An 18,507-nucleotide genomic window follows, 5' to 3' on the forward strand; every position below is an offset into this window, starting at 1 on the left:
TCCAACATTTGCCATCTACCTGAGGAAAAAAAATCTTTGGAGTCTGCTTGGGGTAGAAAAGTATATATGCAAACATTTCAGACAAAATATCTTCTAGTTTTTTTTACATATTTGGGAGCCATACATATGTCCTCCCATTGCTTATTTGTGAAGTGCTTATCTAATTTCTATTTCTAATCTTTTCTGACCTCCTCTGATTGATTCCTGTAGTTGTCATGCAGTATTTACTAATTATCCCTTTTTAACAGCAGCTTCGGCCATAGATTCAACCAAAAACTCAACTGGTGCAGATTTTTCATTTAAGACTCCCAGATCCCTTTATCTGCCTATACTCTGTCAGTCCTTGATAGTGAAGACAGTTCTTCAGTCCAAATATATTCTTATCCTCTTCCCATTCTATTACCTTTCCCTTTTTGGTTATTTGTTCACGATACCTTGATTCCTTTGCCAGCTTCCTTGAGTAAATTCCAGCCCCCTCCTGCCCATTCTCTGTACTCCTAATTGCAGTCATCCCTATTGGTAGAATCTCATTTCTTCATTTCTGTGTTGGTTTAGTCCTCAGTACTTACTTTCTGCTACTTTATTAATATAATGTTCTGTATGACTGTTGTTCTCCTTAAGGATCTGCATCCAGAATCCCACTCTTTCCTTATTTCTTAAATTATCTCCTTGCTTCATCATCCTCCTGAATTGTAGCTTTCTGCTTGTGTTATGTATAACAGGCTTAACTGTGGATCTATAAAATATCCCTTCAAATCAGATAATCCAAAACCTCCTTGTTCTGTTGGAAGGATCAACTTATCCCACTTGACTCTTGCCCTCTTCCTCTCCCAGATAAAATCCTTCAGCTTTTCATTAATTCCTATCCACAACTTCTCCACTGGTTGATAAAATATACTGGACATGTATATAAAAAGATTAAAAACATTTTTACTGCTTGTTATCTTGCTATTTCCATAGTTAAAAGCTTCCACTTTCTAAGTGTTTGTATTAACTTTTGTTTAGTCTCTTCCCACGTACCCTTGGCTACCATTACAGAATCCTTTCTAACCCTTACTCCTAAATACTTTATTTTGTCATGTCCCCATAAATATGAGCATTGCTGAACCAATTTATGTGTGGATACATAACTTACAACTATAGCGATTGTTTTGTATTCATTAATTTTCTGTCATGAAAAAACCCTGGACTGCCTCAGAGTGTTCCACCCCACTGAGATATTATTTCCAGGTCCATCTTGTATAAAATAGTATCCTTTACAAATAAAGCCAACTTTTCCTGAATACTGTACCAGTAATAACCATGAATTTGTGTCTCTTAATTTTTTTACCAAAAATTCTAACTATAATGCAAATAACAAAGGGGAAAGACAAAACCTGTGTCTGGTTCCTGTGTTCAGTTACAGTTTATCAGAGGGGAACAATTCCACTTTGATTTTTGTCTCTGATCCCTCATATATCCCCCTAATTAACATTATTATTGCATCAGGAAATGCAAATGCTTCCATTGCCCTACTCCTGAGATCCCAGATTACTCTGAATGCTTTCTCTGTATCTAGACCTACCAACAACAAAAGTATTTTCTTACATTCTGCTTCCCTCTGGATCACCATTGTTCTATTAATGTTGTTAAATGTTTGCCTCCCCTCCACAAAATCACATTTGATCCATACTTATCGATTTTGGCAACACCTTTGCCATCCTTTTAGCAGTTTTATACATAAACACATTATAATTATGGTTTAAAATTGAAATGAGCCTCTATGAAGCTGGATCAGATGGATCTTTACTGTCTTTAAGTATTACAGCCACCACAGTTTTTTTCTAAGATGTTGGTGCCTTCCCTTCTTTTAAAATATTGTTAACCAAAACCTTCCAGATCATTATCACTCTCTTCCCTTCTAGTTTCTAAACTTCCACAGGAATACAATCTCTTCCTGGAGACTTTTCTGCATATTTGTTATTCATCATAATTTTATCTCCTCCTTTCATTTGTGCTTTTTCTTGATTTCCCTACTATTCTGCTTTACAGAAGTTTTCATAACATTTCCAGAATATCTCTAATACCACTACAGGAGCTCTGGTTAAGTTTATTGTTGTAGTAACCCTAAGTCTGGCAACAACTGTTTATACATTCTGTTACCTAAGACATTGTGCCAGAAGTTTTTGTGCTCTGGAGTTGTTATCAAACAGTTGCTTAGTAGCAGTCTTTTTGAACTCTTGCATATTATCCAGGTACCCCCTTACTTTTTCTTTAACATTCTGCAGTTGCATCTCTCCTTGTTTTGTGAGATTGCCCTCCCCTTACTTTGTAATACTTTAAGCTTTGCCAACCCTTCTAAGTAATTCTTATTACTTAACAAGATCTTTTTTTTCCTTTTATTTCTAACATATTTTAATCTCCACTTTCATTTTATCCCACTCACTAATTGTAACTTCTGGATAATTTCTACCACCCATTCCTTGTATCCCTCGCTTTTTGATAGGTAGGTGGGGAAGCTCCAGTGTCTCATCTTTACTTCATTACCCTGCATTTTTAGCTTGTTCATTATTGGCACATCTGAAATAGTTCTTGGATGTGTATCAAAGTTGTCAATTAAATGCTCATGTGAAATATAAGTTCTGTCAAGTCTAGCCCAATTATTTTACCTTGGGGAATAATATGTAAATTTTCTCAAGAGTTTCTATTACTGAGTGCAAGTCCTTCATACCAAATATTTTCATAAATTTGTTCAGAAATCTAACCTCTTTTGTTTTCCCTCCAAGGTCCCCTAGATACATCCTCATTATTAAAAATCTAATTCCAATCCCAACCTATAAGTAATGCTCTCTGCTGAAAACTGATTATTTCTCACATTTTTAAAGATCCCAAATAGTTTTAGGTTGAATATAAATACATGCCAGTAGCCCATTACTACTACAAGTCTGCCATTATCTTTTTTCCCACCACTTCTGTCACTACTGGAGCTCTTCTAGCAATTAATATGTGTATTCCTCTTTCCTTTGTCCCTGATATTCTGCAGAATATCCATCATGAATTCCTTTCTTTATCAAAATTGTATGATTATTTTATTCCAAATGTGTTTCCTGTAGCATTGCTCTTTGCAGTCTACGTTTCTTAATATAATTAAGTATTCTTTCCTTTTTGTTTGTACCTGTGAGATTATTCACATTCCAAGATAATATGGGAAATATTGCCATTATGATAAGAAGCCATTATTCCTATGTAATATATATATATATATATATATATATATATATATATATATATATAGCAGCTTTTTAAATACCTGTTTCAAGCTCATGTCATATATGTACCCATTAAGGTTTGGCATGTTAATCCTTTATACAGTTTTTTTCTTATCAACATTGGAACCTATGTCACATTTTACAAGACTTTTTATTTTATTTTAATAAAACCCCTCAAAAAATAAACACCCTCCAGAACACCCCCAGAACATGTTAACGTAATACAGTCATACACAATTATATACATGTTCAAATAATGAAGTTTAACCCCCTAATAGAAACATTTGTGCCAAGTAGCTGCTAAGACAGAACCTAGTTAACCTGATGTTGAGGTTATCCATGCTAAAGCACACGGTATTGCTTGCGGTTCTACTTAGACAACTTGGTGTCTTTTTTTTTTTTCATCTTTAATCCCCCCAGATGTGAAATTACTTGCCTACTTTCATTAATTATTAACCTTTTAGTCTTGAAGAAATCAGTGTTTTGTCTTTATTGCCCTGTTATCAGCTTGCCTCCATGAAAATGTAAGAGAAAAAAAGAAATGTATAGTCCACGGTGGTGGTGCTGCGGTAGCGTTGTCGCCTCACAGTCAGACGCTTTCCAGTTTGATTCTCAGCTAGAGCGTCTTCTGCGTGGAGACATGCATGAATGGGCGTACCTTCGTTGAAGGTTGTGCATCAGGGCTGGTAACTCGGCACGTAAAAATCAGCTACCAATCATTAGCGGACCGGAGCTCCGCTGTGGCGACCCCTAACCGGGAAAAGCCGAAAGACACAACAAAACAACATAGTCCTCCATTGCAGCCTGACAGACGAGCTGAAACATTTATTACTAAAAGAAAACTTTTCATCATATTCAGTGTTCCAGTATTTACTTGTTGCCATTTAAAATGTATTAGATTAAGCTAAGGGTCTTAATCTAGAAATTCACCTATGCAAAAGTATGAGAAAACATAGATAACAACCTGTTAACTTAAACATGCTTTTGTTTTGCTTTTCTTCTCTTTTTGCACTGTAATGCCTAAATTTCTTAATACTTAAAAAAGAGAGAAGAGGTAGAAGAAAAAAGGCATCTGTTTAATAACTTTATTACTTAGAAGAACAACTAAAAAATCCTTTACTATGAAATATGGAATTAATATTGTGAAAGGTTTCATAGAGTATAAAATGTTTTACCTACAGTTACCTTTTTCCTTTGCCTCCTGAGTTGATCCAACCATTAATGACATGAAGTGAGGCAAATGCTCTACAGTTCCTCACAGGTTTAACAAACTCAACAAAAGTGCCCTTTTTCCACTTATTCATATGCAGCCATATTTCACAAATAAGATTGATGCTTTGCAGCCTCACATTCATTCATTAATTTCCTTGTTGCTGGCCTACCTTTTTCCTGTTCCATCTCCATCTTCCAACTACAGATTTTTCTTCAGTTTCATGATACTCCCAATTCTTTTGGTCAACTCATGTGCTTTTTCTCTCTCTCTCAATTCATAGGATCATAGATAAGTAGTAAGCTAACTGCCCTTGTGAGCCATTTTAAGCCTAGCCAATTATCCCTTGTGAGACTCAAACCCTGCACCTTGTGTTTGTAAGGCAAACACCTTAACCATTAGGCCACCCTCCCACAAGCATTTTCCTTTGGAACAGTAGACACGGTTTCAGTGGTAAGGTGTTGTCATTTGATTTATTATCACAAGAATGAGAACCAGTGTCCCTTTCTGCTTGATTACTCATTTTTTTGCTGGACAAACCTTTGCATTTTCTCCTTGGCCTTTTCTGCATTAAAAATTACTTTGATCCTCCAAGAAAAATAGTCTGAAGAGAAGCTGGATGTAGCAGCTTGAATTTCACACCTACTATTCTCTGATTACCGGAATAAATTTGTTTCTCTTCTGCCTGGTGTACAATGAATAGTCATTTTCCACAAACACTCTACTTGTCTCCGACTTTAATTTTTTGCCCTTTTGCCAGTTTTGTCAGGTTCAACTCTTTCTGCTGATAGGTTTGCATCTTTATTAATAAAGGTCTTGCCTGCTTTCTCATGTCTGTATTTGGAGCATACGTACAATGTGCCCTTTCAGTTGACAATTCCTACTGTGGAATACCAGTCCAGTTACTTATTTGTGGCTTCATAAAATTTATACAAGTCTCTTCCTTCTGATTTCTCTGGTACAGCAGAAAATTTCAGTTTTTCTGTATGTGCTCTGTCCTCTAATTCTACGATTTTTTGAAACAGATTTTCTTGAGCAGTTTATACTCAGCCAATCTTTTCTTATTTTTGTAGTTTTATCAGGTCATCTGAATATCTGTTTAAGGCTTCTTCCATTTTTCCAGCCTTTTTATTTGAGTTGATATACTTGTGTTTCATTTATTTTAATCTGCTCTGAGTACATTTGACTTATTGTTTACCAAAGATGGAGCTTGAACCTTTTTTGCTGAACAGCTGCAGTATTTTCCCTGTCATTGTTTTCTGTTCACCTTTTTCTAGTTGATTTTCTTTCAGGCTATCTTAGTTTCTTCTTTGCAGGCATCCAGGCAGTTTACTTACTATTGGTTACAATATCACTGGCTGTTGCCTCTTAGTTTCTATTTTCTCACTGGGAGAGCTGAAGTTAAGTCGTTGCTCAATGTGCAGCCATCTTTGAAGTCTCTCTGTACCCAGTATTTCTTGACATAACTGTGCCTCTGACAAAGATGTGAGAGCAACATATAACCTGGGAATGGAATTCTGAGGAGTATGAGTTTTTAGATGTTTAAAAATCATCACAGATGCTTCTGTGTTAAAGTGTTGTGATGTGAATAAGCTAGTTATGTTGTAAATAGATGCCAGTCAGAGTAGCATAAGAGCTGTAGTCACAGACTGTCTGCCTGTGGGTCAAGAACATTTAGAGAGGCATAAGGTAGATATTCTCAATTATACCATGATCCCCCCAAAACGTGCACGCTGATTGGCCAGCGTGCCCGTTGTAAATCGAGTTATACTAATGGAAAAAGGTCCGGTCGCCCGGACTTTTTTCCATTAGTATAACTCGATTTTTTAAAACACTGTCTCGCTATGTTAAATGGGTTTAACATAGCGAGACAGCTTTAAAATAAGCAACGGAGATCTCCGTTGCTTATTTTAAAGCTGTCTCGCCATGTTAAACCCATTTAACATAGCGAGACAGTGTTTAAAAATCAACGGAGAAAGCAAGATCTCCGTTGCTTTTAGTGTTTGCTATGTTAAATGAGTTTAACATAGCGAGACAGTTTTAAAATAAGCAACGGAGATGTCCGTTGCTTATTTTAACTGTCTCGCTATGTTAAACTCATTTAACATAGCGAAACATAAAAAGCAACGGAGATCTTGCTTTCTCCGCTTTTGCTCACAGCTCTGATGTACCGCGCAGGCGCAGTACATCAGAACTGCCGCGGATGCCAGACATCTGCGGAAGGGCAGTAAACAGGCATTATACTATGCCATTATTTAAGAAAAGTAATAGTTTCTTTTCTTAAATAATGTCATGGTATAATAGCAATAACCCACTTCTGGGTGTGGGCAATGCTAAATTTACCCATGGTTGGCTTTGTTTGGTCCCTCGGGCTTCGCCCTCGGGACCAAACCATGCCAACAGTGGGTAAATTTAGCATTACCCACACCCAGGCGTGGGTTATTGCTATAATAGAAACTTGACAGTTTATGGATGTAAATTTCATGGCTCTGCTTATGGTAGAGAAGTTCAGGTAGAAGCAGGAAAATCTTTGCAAATCATATTCAGAAAATTCTTATTCAAGGCACCTCCTAGATTATGGGTAATGGTACATACTTTGCAGAGATATCATCTGAAAGTGATATACAGACCGGGCAAGGAAACAGCATGCAACAAATATCATTAGTGAGTGATATTTACTAGAGAAGCATAAAGAACTGCTAGGAGAAGAACTCAAAATTATTTTCGGCAGTGTTGTGGCCATGAATGACAAAAGAAAAAAGTAAAAAAATTCAGTGATAAACAGATAATTTATTAGAAATACAGCTACTTAAAGATATTACAGCAGGAGGCTGGCCTCAGCAAAAAAATCATCAGAAACAGAAAAATTTTGCCTTATCCTTCAGGGAAGAAATAAGTTGTTAAAGGCTTGAAGTTCATAGCTGACAGAATAATAGTCCCTTATCAGTTGGGAAAACAAATGTGAGAGAGGCTACATTAATCACATGTGGGAATAGTAAAATGTCAAGAAAGAGCAGGGGATGTAATGTGCTGGCATGGAATGGCTTCTCAGAATAAGTAATACGTAGTACCATCTGCAGCACATCCCATAGCAGCAGTTCTGAAGAAGACTTGCTGGCATACCCAATACCAGATCACCTATGAACCCATATGGGAGTAGATGTGTTCTATGTTGGACAAGGTTTTTATTTTGTATGTTTGGCTTATTTTCCACATTCCCAGAAGTAATCAGATGGCAGACCTAAGAAACCTCAGTGTAACTAATGCATTGAAGTCTATATTCTGTAGATGGGATACCTCTTGTTCTTTTGTCTGACAGTGTTATGCAATACATAAGTCAGGAATCTGGAAGTTTTGCACTTGTCTGTGAGTTTAGAAATGTTAACATCCATTCTAGATACCTCTTCATCAAATGGGCACATGGAGAGAACTATGAGAACAGTAGAGAGTTTCATGTGAAAGAGCTATACCTAAAGCCCCATTGATTATCTTGTTGCAGTTTTGGAATATAGGAATGCTGCACCACAGGGACTTTGAATTTCTCAAGCTCAACTGTTGAAGAACAGTAAGATGAAAAATAGATATCTGTTTCAACTGTGGTGCTGATGTCAGAATGTTAACATAAATTAGGAGGAATCCTGGAAAGAAATCAGCAAAACTGTTGGTATTATAGGAAGATTAGGAGATCCCCAGATTTACAGTCTGGGGACAAGGTAAGAATCCAAAATACATTGTAAAGTCAGCATCTTGAAGCTGAAGTAGCAAGTAAAGCAGAAGAACCAAGATCATGCCTGGTTTGTGGGGAAGATGGTAAGCTATAAAATAGAAATCGACATTTGTATAAGAGAAGTGTGCCACAGTTGGGTCTCCAGAAATACAGTCAACCAGAATTCTTGCCCTCGGTTTTAAAGCTATGATGGTCTAGATTTGCCAAGAGAGACACTGCTGAAGTTATGTTTTCAAACAGAGCTGTAGTGCAGCAAAAACTGTCCTCAAATCATGAACAGGATTCCATAAGAAGTCCTGTTAAATTCTTCAGATGCAGTGAAATACTGAAAAATCCATGCATTTATATATATGACTTGTTAAAAAATGGTACTTTTCTGTTAACGTGGCAACACTTCTAATGATTGCATTCCGTTATCTGGCCAACATCGGAAAAGTACCTTCTTTTCTAAAAGGCATTTAGTAGATAGTGAAATCGCTGCTTATATCCTTGCTTTAATTAAATATATTCTGTCACAGCAGCAAAATAGCAGCCTAAAGCAAACCAGTTGGTGTCCGTGTGAATAGCCTTTGTGTATGTCACTTTGGAAGAAATAGAATTAGACCACTGAAGTAGGATTGCGGTTAAGAAAGAAAAGAGCGGAGTGCATTTCAGACAGTGTTTTTGAGCTGCAAACAGTAGCTTGAAAAGCCTCCATACTCAGACTGGTGCTGGTAAATGCTGGCAAAGTAAGGTAGCCTTGCTAGTTTTGACAGTACATTTTTTCAACTTTGAGGTGAACTAATGGCAATGACTGAAAGGCTGCACCTCATGATAATGGCTGTGGGACGAAGCCAAGATTTCTTAGGTACTTGGTCTGCATGTAGTGGACAAACCACTTTTCTGGTTAAGAAAAAATGGGCTGTTCCAAAAGGAAGTGTTTGAGCTGTAACCAACGAACGACAGAAATACATAACTAAAAGAAGGATGATGTTTACTATGGATCAGTGAAGTTCGTAAAGGTTTTAATCTGGAAAGCAGCGTCACCAGCATATAACTGGAATACGTTCACTCTATATCGTCAGCAGTCCAAGAAGCAATGTCGTGTCTTTTGGATAGTTTTCTGTTATGGATAAAATGTAATAATTATCTGTGACAGGAAAGTAAGTATGTGTGTGTGTGTGTGTGTGTGTGTGTGTGTGTGTGTGTGTGTGTGTGTGGCCCACTTCAGCTGTGATATCAGTGCAAGCGCCTGCTAAGATTGCAAGCGCTCATTTTAAAGTGTTGCCCCGATAATGGAAAAGTACCAAAAAAATTAAACATGATTCTGAGTAATGAAAAGTTCATTATTAAAATGTTCTGAATACGTTGAAGTTGAATCAGACTCTTACATGAGTAATTTAATGTTAAGGTTAACTTACAATGATAGGTATAACAATATGCATGCCTCATAGATGTATTTTTTAGCTAAAAAAGGGAATGTTGTTTTTGGGGCATGTACATTTAAATAGTTATGAGCTAGTTATACTGATTGCTTTGTTATATGATGTATAGAAATTCCAGAGAATTCGACTGGCAATATATATGTATTATTGGAGATTGTAACGCTTCATCTGCTATTTGTATATCATTTATTAAACCTCCTGACTTGTCAGCGTATAGAGAACGGGAGGAGGTATGGGTCCCTGGTGCTATTTAATACATTATTTTAATGTATGTAAATTGTTTCTGGATCTTTCTGAGCACCATTATGTTTGTACTTGTGTGGAGGTTAGGTGAGTATTTTAAATGTGCATTTTAAAATGGATGTGATATTTTTGATGTTTTCAAATGTACTTATTTGATTTTGTGCATGGAAGGTAAGTTTGAGGCTTATATTTTTTGTGGTGGGGATGATGAGATTGTGGTTTGTATGGGTTTGCCTGTATTTTTTAATTTATATTTTATCTCTCTCTGTAGAGATCACAACATTTTCAGTGTTTTTAAAGTTAGAGTACAAAACATGGTCACCACTGTGTAGGTTGCCACAGTACAATCCAACCCAATTTTAGTTCCGAAAGAAACAAAATCAGGGCATACAGTGTTAAAAATAAGAGGTTTGGATGAGATTTGGATTTTGCATTGATTACCCGATTATATCTCTGTTCTATCAGTGATTAATTAAATTCAGAATTTACTGTTTACCGGCTATAAATGTAAATACAAGCTAGAAGAAAAAAAGAGATTTTTTTTTTCCTTTCAGATCAACTCAATGATTTTTATTGCCTCGAGTAGTGCTTTCCTCTGCTTGGAGACATCTGCCTTTATCTGAAAAAGCCACTAAGTAGATGGAAGCGCCAATCAAGGCAATAGAAGTCATTCGGTTGACTTGAAGGAAAATAGTCTGTGTTTCTATTTAGTTGGTAACTAACAAATTCTGAAATAATTTAGTTAACCAGTGGATAACCAGTGGATAAACTCACACTACAGTCAGGTAATTTATGTGAAATTCATCTCTCAGCTACATACTTTTTATTTTTCATACTGTTTTTAAGTTTAGATAGGTTAGAGTGTTGTGCTTTTAGTAAATGTTAGAATTAGAGTGCAGGAGGGATCTTTATTGATGAATATGAACTAATTCTAGGTGTTGATAATACTTTTGGTGAGGTGTTGATAAAATTTTGCACTTTATCTTAGGTACATACATTTACCTCTAATGTCAAACCCCAAGCATATGTCTGATAGATTTTTTTAGGTTCATAGGTTGGTACTGGGCTATCTGCCCGAAGGCATATATTAGCCCAGCCACATTGCGCGGTATTCACCACCCCTTTAGTAGTTCCCTAGACCCTTGTACTAGCAGCTAGTACCCTTGGCCCCTATCTAGTAGTGCTGTTGGTGTGATCCCCGGTGTGAACTTTCTGTTACCCATCCACTCATCAAGGTTCCTCTTGAAGAGTGATAGTGAGGGACTCTGTCTTATGTAGATCGGGACCCTGTTTCATAGTAAGGGAAGTCTCTGCGAGGGGAATCTATCCCTCCAGCATGTTCTATTCATTGTTGGTTGAGGATTATATCCCTAGAGCTTGTAGCTCGAGTAGATTTGGTTTTGCTAAGATGGAGCATGTTCAACAATTCTGGGTTGGACATGGCTCTGTACGTTAGACAGTCTTAGCTTTTTCAATCGTGCTGCATAGGGCAACTGTTTGAGGCCAGTAATTTTTAATCTACACTCTTGGCTCATCATCAGAATATCTGAACTCTCTGGTACATCATCGGTCATTTATCTTTAGCCTTGGTGTAGCTTAAGCTTAGGAGAATTTCTATAGCTTTTGCCATATTTACACTACTCTCTAAAAACTAAAGTAAAACTTTATACACTGGAAATACAAAGCACAGACAGTGGCACTCACAAGATACCATAACCCATGTAAAAAATTCCACAAACCCAAATCTATATGTTGTTTAACTGAATAAGAAATGCAAAATAAAATTAAAAAAAACTGCAACACAGAACAAATTTTCCCATTCAGTGCAGTGTACGCTCACAAAATCCACAGACAGTGTACCTGTAAACAGCACCACATACCTAAATCAACTCTCTAAAAATGAAATCCATTCTTACTAGACCAAAAAAGATTAAAAAAAAAATGAGAAAGTTAAAGACTGCTTTTCTCATTCACTTCAGTGTCAAAAAGTAACTTCATAACTTCACACACTGCAGACACAATTTGTAAACACAAATGTAAAAGACAAGGTAGGTCTTCTGCTATATTGGGAAGCTTAAAAGTGGCCTACAGTTCTGTGCTGAACTTGTCTCCAGTGGTTGTTATTCTTGCAAACACATTCTCTTCCAACTTCCCTCCATCCACCATTCCGTCTGTCCCCTACACCCCCTCTCATCCTGACATCAGTTTGCTTCAAGTCCTTTTGACACTTTCCAAAAGTAAATGCACTGCTTCTGCAGGCCATGTCAGTATCTCCGGAAGACTGCTTTGAAGCATAAAGTCTCACCTAGCAAAACCTCTCAATCAGCTCTTTATCCTGAATCTCTTTACTTATGTCCCCTGAGGTATGGAGAATTACAGACGTGGTACCCTTGCATGGTGGTGGTCCCTCTACTGACTCTGGAAAGTACAGGTCTTTTATTCTCACTAGTATATAATGCAATGGAACATGTTATAGCTGAACTAATAAACATTAGTTGACCTTATATCCCTGGATACATACCTGTTTAGCAGATCATGCCTGCTCAGCATGGTTGAGTTTTTGAAAAGGTTACTGAGACCACAGTTAAGGGACATACAGTCCATGCAGCTTATCTTGACCTTGACTTTGACACTATCCCCCATGCTGGGATTATTGGCAGACTTTTCTAACTCACCGTTAACCTATGCATAGTTTGCTCTCTGACAGAACCCATACCATTAAGGTCTGGGATATTTGTCCTAAATAGAAAAAATGCCACCAGTAATGTCCCAGAGAGCTGTGGCTTTGGTCCCTTTCTCTTTGTCATATATTGCTGTGATACAAAAGTCAATATCGGTGGACTTTGGCTAATTAATTTTGCTGATAATTGCAAACTGGATGTGGTTATCAAATCCCAATCTGACATTCAAGTTCTGTGGCAAGGGATGGACCAGATAAACGCTTGGCACATTCCTCATGGGCTTACCCTTTCCACCAAGAAATGTATTTTTTTTTTCTGGCAAATCAAGCACCACTGCTGTTTACCATATATATATATATATATATATATATATATATATATATATATATATATATATGTTCATAGCTAGGTACTAGGCTATCGGCCCTAGGGCCTATACAAGCCTAGCCAAAAAGGTACCCTGGCTTTCGCCACCCAAGAAAATTATTTTCCTGTGCCCCTGTCGAGCAGAGCCACAGAGGTGATCCCCGGGGTGAGTTTCCTATTTCCCATCCAATCATCAAGATTTTTCTTGAAGAGTGCTAATGAGGAGCTTTGTTTGATATAGATAGGTAGTTTGTTCCAGAGTATGGGAAGTCTCTGGGTCAGGAATCTGTCCTCCAGCATGTTCTGTTTATTGTGGTGACAAGGTTTAGGTCCCCAGAGCATGTAGCTTTGAGGGATTGGGATTTCTTTAAGTGGGTTTGACATAGCTTTGTATGTTAGGCAGAGATCACCTCTGAGTAAGTGATATGCGACGGAGTAATGCTGGAGTTTTTTGAGACTGTCTGCATAGGGCATCTGTTTGAGGCTGGTAATCCTATTTGTGAGGTATTTCTGCGGCCTTTTCAGTTGTTGTAGATGTCTTGTGAGGTACATACCAAAAGGGGCATTGTACTCTATAATGGGTCTAATGAGTGACGAGTAGAGGGGAACAATGACCGCTTTTTTCATGGATGAGAAACCTTTTGTGATAAGGTGTGCCACATAGAAGGATTTCCTGACTACTGTGGCGATGTGATTGTCAAAGGAGAGACTACTATCCACCTGTGTCCCAAGGTCTCTTATCACACTTTTGGTGTTAAGTAGACTACCACTTATGTGGTAGCTCATGGGTACAGAGTTTTTACCAAAGGGGATGGCAATGCACTTTTTGGCATTGAGCTTGAGGCCATAGCTTTGACACCAGGCATCTGTCTCAGTGAGGCCCTTTTGCAGGATGTCCACATCATTAGGAGTTTCAATTATGGCTCCTAGTTTGCAGTCATCTGTGAACTTTGTTAGCCTGTACTTCAGAAAAGTAGATACCAAACAGGAGAGGACCCAGGACTGAACCCTTTGGTACTCCACTTGTCACTGGTCTGAAGTCTGATTTAGAGTCTGCTACTTTCACAGTGTGGGTTCTGTCAGTGAGCCAGTTGGCAATCTATCTTGTGACATAGGGATTTATACCAAGTTTAGTGAGTTTATCTATAATTCCAGAGTGGGGGATGGTGTCAAAAGCCTTGGCAAGATCTAGATAGGCTGTGTGAACCACATTGCCCTCATCTACGGCTTTGGTGACTGCTTCAAAGAAGTCAATCAAGTTTAGGAGACATGATCTGCCTTTTACAAACCCGAACTGGGTGGGGTCCAGAGTTTGGAGATTACCAATGTCTTTGTTCGTAAGTTCCAGGATGATACGTTCCATGGCCTTGCAGACCAGGCTCATTAGGCTAATGGGGCGGTAGTTCCCAGGGTCCGTGGTGGCTCCCCCTTTGTGGAGTGGGATAACTGTCGCTGTGCGCCATTCAGTGGGCACAAAGCCTGAGGTGAGGCTATGATTGAACATGGTGCTTAGGTGGCCAGTTAATTCTGTAATTCATGTAGAACGTAGCCTGGGATGTTGTCAGGTCCCATGGATGCTGTGTTCTTGGCTTTGGAGAGTGTGGTTTTTATCTGTGCAGCCGTGATTACAGAAACTTTGCATTTTTCCAGTATAGAGATGGGCCCTTTAGGAGGTGAGGGGCGGCAAAGTTAGCACTGAACCTATCTGTCAGGATGTTGGCAATATCAGTTGGTTCTGTATATTTAGTGCCATTGTGCTGTAACTCTGAGCAGATCTGAGTGTTGCCATTGAGATTCTTGACATAGCTATAGAATGCTTTGTGGTTGTCTTTAGAATCAGTGGCGATTTTGTTTTCATAACTAGCTTTGGAGGATTTTATGAGGGATCTCCGCTTCTTACTGAGGCTGACCAGGGAGTTCTTCCTGTCATGGGATTTTACTCATTTTTGCAACAGTTTCTTTCTTCTGTTGTAGAGTTTGTTTATGGCAGGGGACCACCAGACTGGCTTCCTGTTTTTGGAGGATAGCATCTTGGTTCTGTTAGGGATAGCACGATCCATGCACTCGTGTAAGCGCTTATAAAGTGCATTTGTGTAGGATTCAGCAGTCGTACCTCTATTGTCCGTATGCATGGGTGTTGTGAAGTTTGCCACTTCTGTCTTAAGAAGCATGAAGTTAGCTTTGGAGAAAATTTTTACGGTGATTTCCCTAATGGGGGATGGGGGCAGGATGTGGATATCTAGGCTGATTTAGCTTGTGGTCGGATCTGACCAACAAGGGATTGACCTCTGGTGTGGAATACCGGTCGCCCATGTTGGTAATGACCAGGTCTAGGATATTGTTGCCCCTGGTGGGGGATAAGTTGATCCAACTCTTTGGAATTCACAAATTCCAGAAAACGTTGAGCAAAAGAGTTGGTACATGAGTAGTTTTCCCAGTTAATGGTGGGGTAGTTGAAATCGCCCGTTATTAGGGTGTTGCATTGTACCCTAATATTTTCCAGTGTATCAAGAAATGAGGAGTGGGAATTCTGGGGCATGGTGGGGGATCTGTAGCAAGTTACAATTTGGATTGCGGTCTTTCCCAGAGTTAGTTGCACTTGGATAATCTCAGATGCATTATGTTGAGCAGCTAGCCTGGAGGTGTGGATATCCATAATGAATATGGACACGCCTCTGCCTTTAGTGTTTCAGTCCACGTTAGGTGGCCAAAAGATGTGGTATGAATTATAGCCTGGTAATGCAGGGGTGCTCTCTGGAGCCTTGAACCAGGTCTCTTTCACTGCACAGATGTCAATATTCTCCATTTTAAGGAGTGCCTCGAGTGAATACATTTTGAGGTTTAGACTTCTAGAATTGAGTAGCATTACCCTCAGATTTTGCTTGCTTGTACCTGTTATGGTGTGTATATATATATATATATATATATATATATATATATATATATATATATAAAAACATTGCACTTAAGTTTGACATCAGTAGAGACTTGAGTATGTATGTTAATAACATTTTTTCCTTTGGCCGTCATGCCTTTGTGGTTGTTGGAAAATCCTTCTACCATACATAAATTATCCTTAGCCTTCATGATATCCTCAAGGTTCAGAGAACTTGTAGTACTACTTTATTCATCCCTTATAAGGCCATCATTCAGTGTAAAGTACACTTTGGCATGTGCCTTGCTAAGTACATAAACCCTCTTGAGGAACCTCAATGTTTCCTCACCAAAAATATCTCAGGTCTCAGTACCTTTAGCTTCTCTGATATACTAAAAGCCTTGTCCCTCCACTTAGTGTCTAACTTCTGATATGTTTTCTCTGTTTTGCCTTCCATGCAATGAATGGCCCAGGGGTCTTTGAACTTTTTCACCTCAGCAAAACCAGAGGGAATGCAAACATCCATTCTGCAGACCTAAACGTATACTATCACATAAACAATACCAGATGTTTTGAGAAATGCCTTACCTAACAAGTCCCTTGTGCCTAGAATAGGCTGCCCTTTACTGTCCATCAGAGTACTTCCTTATCAACATTTAAAACCAATTTAAATGCCTGAATTGGTGACCACAAATTTTCACTATGGATACGTGGAGAATGTCTACTTAATGGGGGGCATTGTTAGTCTTACACCAGTACTGGGTGGCATGGCTGAGCTTCTTGATGGTCTCCTTTGGCCATAAGCTTAGTAAGAATTTATGAGCACAACCCTCCAAAGCAGCAATGCCCTCTGAATTATACCCTTGAACATTGAAATGAAACTGAAAATTATAAGGGATGAAAAAAAAATCAAAATGCAAAAATAAAAAAGTATGATAATAGCATTGTTGATAAAACTTGATTTTAACTAAAAATAAATGCAATAATGACAGAGCATTGTCTGCAACTAGCCAGTCAGGTAATACCCTTACTGGAAAAAGAAATGTAATTATAGTCAAAAATTAACACAAATTCCTAACTAAACTGTAAAGCTAACAAATTCTGACACAACAGTCCTAAAAAAAATTATCAGAACTTAACTAATGCTCAAGTAAAATACCTCAGAAAGACACTATAGGCTAAAACCACCCACAAGATAATCCAGTCATAAAAGCTTCCATGAAATGCCTAAGACCTATTTAGACACTTACTATAGCCCATTGAAGTTTGTGGGATGTACTAAGCTAACATAAAACAGTAAAAGTAGATAAAAATAATATGTGGGAGACTGGTTTGTACAGTAAATAAAACATCTTTTACTTTAGTATTAGGGAACTTGATTTATGACTCATTGCTCACAAATCTGTTTGACTCTTGTTCCCTTAATTTACATTACAAGGTATTTCATGCTTGCACACCTGTTGAATATTACTTGCGCGCGCACGCGCGCGCACACACACAGTATATGTATGTATGTGTATTGAATGCGTATGTGTGCGTGTATATATGTAATATGTATGTATGTGTATGTATGTATGTATATATAGTTATATAAAGTAGGGATCCTTGTACAATATGGAAAGTAGATAGTATGGAAATATAAACTGCAAATTTGAAAATCTGAAATATTGGAAGACAAAATTATGCCTGATTGAAAATTGCCGTTTTACTGCTTTACATTGTAAATGCTAATTATTGCTACTTTACATCTGTGGTTTGGGTTTGATTTGTTTTTGTACAGAATCATTCACTGTATGTTGGAATGTGGTGGTTGTTTCTTATGCCTACTTTTGTGGAATAAGTATATATGTAAGGGGTTTGGAGCCTCCCAAATTGATGGTGCAGGGGGATTACTGCCTGCAAAAAAGGCATTAGGGTCAAAATACCTTTTAGAAAATGATGTTTAGGTTTCAGTGCTGAGTTTCCATGTATTATCAGGCACTAATATATTTGGTGTATGTATACTCATGCACATGCGCACACACATACACAATTTTTATTGAAATAAAAAGATTAAGCGGCTGTAGTTCAGCGATGCATTCTGGTAGAAAGTATTCCATGGAAAGTTGCAGATGTTGTGAAAGGACTGTATGACAAGAATACAAATAAGGGGTTGCCATCCTTGTGGGTGAATGCTCATATGAGCAAACATTTTGTGGCTGAGATTTTTGAGTGTGAATGATCAGAAGAGTGAAGATGCATTTGAACTGTATTTCAACCTTCCATCTGGTGTCTTTGTGAGATTGTTTGCAGTGGATCTGGGTATTTGCTCTTACCCCATATCTGTGCAATCTTGGTGCTGATGTATAGAAGTAGAAGGGGATAGGGGAGTGTAGCCTGCAAAAAAACTCTTAGTTTTGTTTTTTTGATTGTTTTTGATCATTTTAGATTTGGTTTAAAATTATCACTCTTTTAATGTTCTGTTTGTAGTGGTCGGTGTATGATGAGGCAATTGAATAAATACATTAAACGTGTATATGCTGAAGGAAAAGTGGGATGGGCAGTATGGCACATTAGCACATTCTTTTATGGAGACAGGGTGGAGGGGATTTGAAGAAGCTATAGAAGTGTACAGAAAGTCCGGTAGAGAGAGAGAGGGAAGGTGTCTTTCAGGCTATAAGAAATAGTGGTTTATAAAATAGGTGGCTAAGCCATGGAATTTACCAGGCTACTTGTTAGAGTATGACACCACAG

At 38.0% G+C, this 18,507-nt stretch overlaps 1 protein-coding gene across 1 annotated transcript in view; it reads left to right on the top strand.

Annotated features, from left to right (window-relative positions):
• Positions 1–18,507, top strand: part of LMBRD2 (LMBR1 domain containing 2) — a 1,695,734-nt gene that overhangs the window by 102,706 nt on the left and 1,574,521 nt on the right. The window lies entirely within an intron of this gene.

This window comes from Protopterus annectens, chromosome 1.part0 (assembly GCF_019279795.1).
Source record: "Protopterus annectens isolate FY-2018-M chromosome 1.part0, PAN1.0, whole genome shotgun sequence".
NCBI classification, from domain to species: Eukaryota; Metazoa; Chordata; order Ceratodontiformes; family Protopteridae; genus Protopterus; species Protopterus annectens.